This window comes from Chanodichthys erythropterus, chromosome 16 (genome assembly GCF_024489055.1).
Source record: "Chanodichthys erythropterus isolate Z2021 chromosome 16, ASM2448905v1, whole genome shotgun sequence".
NCBI classification, from domain to species: Eukaryota; Metazoa; Chordata; class Actinopteri; order Cypriniformes; family Xenocyprididae; genus Chanodichthys; species Chanodichthys erythropterus.
Genome location: NC_090236.1, coordinates 43,078,405 through 43,085,002, shown reverse-complemented (window position 1 = coordinate 43,085,002; position 6,598 = coordinate 43,078,405). Strand labels below are relative to the sequence as shown.

The following is a 6,598-nucleotide window of genomic DNA, read 5'->3' as shown; positions in this document are numbered from 1 at the left end:
ATTGTGCAATAAATCGTGCAGCCCTACAATTAAATTTTTTTTTATTTAGTGATGGCAACAAGCTTCCATAGAGATATCCATGTCTATTTGTCAGCAAAACTGTCATGCAAACCTTCCCTTTGAGGCACTTGCCCAGTTTCACAGACAAGGCTTAAAGGATTAGTTCACCCAAAAATAAAATTTCTGTCATTGATTACTCACCCTCTTATCGTTCCACACCTGTAAGACCTTTGTTCATCTCCGGAACACAAATTAAGATATTTCTGATGAAATCCGAGGGTATCTGATCCACACATAGACAGCAACGTCATTGCACCTTTTGACATCCAGAAAGGTAATTGAAAACTTAGTGAAGTTCTTACAGGTTTGGAACAACAAGAGAGTGAATAATTAATGACAGAAATGTAATTTTGGAGTGAACTAACCCTTAAACTGAAAGCATATCTTAAAATATGTCAGTGTCATTGTTTTGTGTCAAGATGCACAACAGTAATGTTATTTTTTTTCTAAAGCATGTTTAAAAAAGCTACTTAAATGTCCTAATTTAACTAAAACCTAATCTTGACTTAATCTAAGCCCTGTCTGTGAAACGGGACCAATGATTACAATATAAGGATAATATCTGTTAGTTTTGTAAGTCCATCTATAGTTTCCATCATCTGAAGTCTTCACAAGTGAGGCTGGATCCAAAGTGGAGCTGTTGTAACCTCTAGTAACCTTGCTGGGCATCCTGAGATAGAAAGAGAAACAGCAACAGCAACAAGAGAAAGATTAGAACTTCCTCTTTTAATGGACTTTGATCATAGACTGTAAAAAAAGATGGACGACGTGACGCCGCTTCCTTCCCTTGTGATGAACTGAAGGTAAAACGGACGATGATGGGCGTTAACATGTTGGAACCTGGGCATGCGCAGAAAGACTCGTCAGTGAAACCAGGAGGCGGAGGCGGAGTCGCGGTATCAAACTTCCGCCCAGACGTCTGCGTCACCAAGATCAGATCACCTATTTGTTTTATTATCTATTGTTTATTATATTTTTCTTTTCCTCCTCCCTTTTTCATTTGGCTTAAACGATGTTAATTACATCTGGCAATAAGGAATTTACATTTATTTGAAAGTTTATTAATGCACATTGTTCAGTTTTAAACTAAATTACTCATAACTAGGTCAAAACAACATATCGTAATTGATGTATTTTAAATAAATAAATTATACACAAATTAAAATTATACTTGTAAAAAAATATTCTGTTCCTAGAGCAATAATATTTTTGAAACCTCGGTAAAGTTGAACTAACTCTACAGCAGATCGATTGCTGTAACATTAGACAGTGCTCTTTAATTAACTAGAGTAGGATTAGTTTTGTCCTGATAATTATTATTTTATACCTATAAAGATAATTAGTAACTGCCAGATTATGATCACCTGCTTTTTCCGTCATGGCTAACATTAGCCGTGTTATCTTGGCTAATACCATTTAGCTTATAAAGCCCACATTTAACGTGACCGAAAAAAACTCAGTGATCCGTCAGATCTGTAGGTCGGTTAGGACAGTTTACTGCTGAACAACAACTTTTGTCAGTGAGAAATAACACAGAAATCGAAAAATAAGTTATTTATTCATCTTCAATCTCCCCTCAAAGCTCCGACAGTCCTCAGAGAAGCTGTCAATCAACTGTAAATCGTGACGACACGCCCCGTTTCTATAGCACCAAATTGCTTGCAAAAATCACACTGATCAAAAATTGAATATATATCAGCATGATAACAACTATCTTAAATGACTAAAACCATCTTTCGGAAAATTTTATTGTATGTGTAATTAATTTTTTGTTATTTTGACAAGTGCCATTCGTTTGCATTGAGAGGGCGGGTTTATGACTTGTACTGCATCCAGCCACCAGGGGGCGATCAAAGAGCCCGCGGCTTCACTTTTAAGGACGTATGAGACACACCCGACTTTGATATGATGATTTGCTGCTCAAGAAACATTTCGGATTATTATCAATGCTGAAAACAGTTGTGCTGATTAATATTGGTGTGAAAATTGTTTTAACAGTTTAAACCCATTTTTATTATTATTATTATTATTTTTTCCCCCACAGGATTTGTTGATCCCAAACCTATAAACTGTAGTGTAATATATATATATATATATATATATATATATATATATATATATATATATATATATATATATATATATTTTTTTTTTTTTTTTTTAAGAAATTCACATTTTTATTCAGCAAGGATGCATTAAATTGACCAAAAGTGAGAGGAAATATTTCTGTTTCAAAAAAATGTTGTTCTTTTTTAACTTCTATTAAATAAAGAATCCTGAAAAAAAAAAAAAAAAAAAACGAAGCAGCACAACTGTTTTCAACATTGATAATAATTAGAAATGTTTCTTGAGCATCAAATCAGCATAATAGAATTATTTCTGAAGGATCATGTGACACTGAAGACTGGAGTAATGATGCTGAAAATTCAGCTTTGATCACAGGAATAAATTACACTTTGCTATATATTCACATATTAAAAGTATTTAATTTTTTTTTTTTTTTAAGTTTTACTGTATGTTGATCCAATGAACGCAGCCTTTGTGAACAGAAGATACTTTAAAAACATTAAAAATCTTATCGACCCCACACTTTTGAACATTAGTGCATGTTTAAGAGGCTTTACTTACTAGTCATTTGGTCCGACAGGAACTTTTTTATCCGCTCCAACTCTGCTATGGTGCAGGGCATCGACAGGGAAGGATCTAGAAACATAAACAATTTGTCACAGAGCCAACAATATTATTATTCAATGCCAGGTTTATTAAAAGAAAAGAAGCTACAGCAGGAAAAGAAGAATACACAGAAAACTGAATTTATGTTTTTTTGTTTACTTATTCATTAAATATTGCTCATACAGTGTCACTTACATTTGGATGTCAAAGCCCTCTTAAAACAAATTAAATAAATAAAAACTGTAAATTTGAGAAAATAAAAGAAGAAAATAACCGATGTATGGTAGGTAAAAAATATTGTGGAAAAAATGGATATGGAGTTAATTGGTGAGTTTCACCTGTGTTTCCTTCTTCTGTCAGCAGGTTCCTTCAGAAATGCTGAAATCTTGGGAGCTTTCCCTCTGTTGTAGAGGGGTTATTTTGTCGCTGCTGAAATCACAGAACAATGTTTATCAATATTTGTTTACCATGAGAGATCAAAACGCTTTTGAAAACTTGTACTCCCTGCAAGTTACTTCACCGATTAACAGTAGGCTACATTTACGTTTATAAATTCACCCATAGACAGCAAAACCTTTACAAAACTATCAAAACCTCTACACATAAACCTCTACACATCATCTTCACATAAAGATATGATTAAAAGCCTATACTATTATAAACAAATCGATCGTTAGAGTTAGCCTACCTCTTCTGAAAACGGGATGCTAATGGAGATGATAACGGATTTTTTCGAAAACACTAAACTGTTTCTGTAAAGTAAATATTCAACATAAGTGTGTCAATTACATGTTAGAGAAGTGTCAAGAACAGTTGTGTGTGTTATTCGTGTGATTTTAGCGACTAAACTGCCGTTTTTGCTGCTTGTCAGTTGTTGTTTCTCCGTTTCCATGGCAACTCCGCGCTGCTCCAGTGTTTGAAAGCGGTTCGGCGCGCACACGCATTAAAACACGTCACAGTCATGCAGCACTAAACATCTAGAATTAAAACATTACATAAAAAAATCTCATTAATATTAAATCATGAATTTAAAACTCATTTTGAAGTTTTATGACCCTATAGGAGCAAAATGCCACCACCCCAGCATAGTGGGACAATTGTGGCACTTTTATAACTTATTTATTTATTTATTTATTTATTTATTTTACAAACATTCAACCACGTTATTTTATTTGAAAGCGTGCCCATAGGCAGTTTTTTTTATACCAAGTTTTTGATATAGATATTAAGTCAGCTGGTTGACCAGCATCACCAGCGAGACCATGCTGGTAGACCAGCATCACCAGCAAGACCATGCTGGTTGACCAGCATCACCAGCAAGATCATGCTGGTAGACCAGCATTGTCTTGCTGGTCCACCAGCTAAACCAGCACCAAACCAGCATGGACCAGCACATACCAGCATAGACCAGCATGGGAATTATGCTGGTCTATGCTGTTTTTTCCAGCAGGGTGGGTGATTAGAAGCTGGCTAATTTATAAACGTAAATGTAGCCTAATGTTAATTGGTGACGTAACTTGAAGGGAGCACAAGTTTTTAAAAGCGTTTTGATCTCTCATGGTAAACAAATATTGATAAACATTCTTCTGTTATTTCAGCAGCGACAAAATAACCCCTCTACAACAGAGGGAAAGCTCAGAAGATGTCAGCATTTCTGAAGGAACCTGCTGACAGGAAGGAAACACAGGTGAAACTCACCAATTAACTCCATATCCATTTTTTCCACAATATTTTTTACCTATACCATGCATCTGTTATTTTCTTCTTTATTTTCTCAAATTTACAGTTTTTATTTATTTAATTTGTTTTAAGAGGGCTTTGACATCCAAATGTAAGTGACACTGTATGAGCAATATTTAATGAATAAGTAAACAAAAAAACATAAATTCAGTTTTCTGTGTATTCTTCTTTTCCTGCTGTAGCTTCTTTTCTTTTAATGAACCTGGCATTGAATAATAATATTGTTGGTTCTGTGACAAATTGTTTATGTTCCTAGATCCTTCCCTGTCGATGCCCTGCACCATAGCAGAGTTGGAGCGGATAAAAAAGTTCCTGTCGGACCACATGACTAGTAAGTAAAGCCTTTTAAACATACACTAATGTTCGAAAGTGTGGGGTCGATAAGATTTTTAATGTTTTTAAAGTATCTTCTGTTCACAAAGGCTGCGTTCATTGGATCAACATACAGTAAAAACAGTAACATTGAAATATTACAATTTAAAATACTTTTTATTATGTGAATATATAGTAAAGTGTAATTTATTCCTGTGATCAAAGCTGAATTTTCAGCATCATTACTCCAGTCTTCAGTGTCACATGATCCTTCAGAAATAATTCTATTATGCTGATTTGATGCTCAAGAAACATTTCTAATTATTATCAATGTTGAAAACAGTTGTGCTGCTTCGGGTTTTTTTTCTTTTTCAGGATTCTTTGTTTAATAGAAGTTAAAAAAGAACAACATTTTTTTGAAACAGAAATATTTCCTCTCACTTTTGGTCAATTTAATGCACCCTTGCTGAATAAAAATGTGAATTTCTTTTAAAAAATTATATTTATATATATATATATATATATATATATATATATATATATATATATATATATATATATATATATATATATTGACCCCATTAGAGTACACTACAGTTTATAGGTTTGGGATCAACAAATCCTGTGGGGGAAAAAAATAATAATAATAATAATAAAAATGGGTTTAAACTGTTAAAACAATTTTCACACCAATATTAATCAGCACAACTGTTTTTAGCATTGATAATAATCCGAAATGTTTCTTGAGCAGCAAATCATCATATCAAAGTCCATTAAAAGAGGAAGTTCTAATCTTTCTCTTGTTGCTGTTGCTGTTGCTGTTTCTCTTTCTATCTCAGGATGCCCAGCAAGGTTACTAGAGGTTACAACAGCTCCACTTTGGATTCAGCCTCACTTGTGAAGACTTCAGATGATGGAAACTATAGATGGACTTACAAAACTAACAGATATTATCCTTATATTGTAATCATTGGTCCCGTTTCACAGACAGGGCTTAGATTAAGTCAGGATTAGGTTTTAGTTAAATTAGGACATTTAAGTAGCTTTTTTAAACATGCTTTAGAAAAAAAAAAATAACATTACTGTTGTGCATCTTGACACAAAACAATGACACTGACATATTTTAAGATATGCTTTCAGTTTAAGGGTTAGTTCACTCCAAAATTACATTTCTGTCATTAATTATTCACTCTCTTGTCGTTCCAAACCTGTAAGAACTTCACTAAGTTTTCAATTACCTTTCTGGATGTCAAAAGGTGCAATGACGTTGCTGTCTATGTGTGGATCAGATACCCTCGGATTTCATCAGAAATATCTTAATTTGTGTTCCGAAGATGAAAAAGGTCTTACAGGTGTGGAACGATAAGAGGGTGAGTAATTAATGACAGAAATTTTATTTTTGGGTGAACTAATCCTTTAAGCCTTGTCTGTGAAACTGGGCAAGTGCCTCAAAGGGAAGGTTTGCATGACAGTTTTGCTGACAAATAGACATGGATATCTCTATGGAAGCTTGTTGCCATCACTAAATAAAAAAAAATGTAATTTTAGGGCTGCACGATTTATTGCACAATATGGAAAATATCATTGAACTTGATTGCAATTATCACTTAAACACGATTTTTAGTTCGATTATGAAATCGCAAAGGCTGCGGTTCATTTTTTTTTTTTTTATGCGCGGCCTGTCAATTAACTATGGCTCCAAATGCTAGTCCATCTGAAAGCACTGCGAGTTTAAGTTGCTTATAATGTACATTTGAAAAAGCAACAAGCGTCAAACATCTTTCCAGACATGAGAAGAATTTATTAACATCTT

At 33.7% G+C, this 6,598-nt stretch overlaps 1 long non-coding RNA gene across 1 annotated transcript; it reads right to left on the bottom strand.

Moving 5' to 3' along the window:
- Window positions 1-280: 280 nt before the first annotated feature.
- LOC137002406 (uncharacterized) lies at window positions 281-3,539 on the bottom strand. Its single transcript, XR_010891861.1, has 4 exons — window positions 3,422-3,539; window positions 3,072-3,162; window positions 2,689-2,763; window positions 281-730 (listed from the first exon to the last, which is right to left on the bottom strand). It is a non-coding gene; the product is annotated as an uncharacterized lncRNA (long non-coding RNA).
- Between the last annotated feature and the right edge of the window lie 3,059 nt (window positions 3,540-6,598).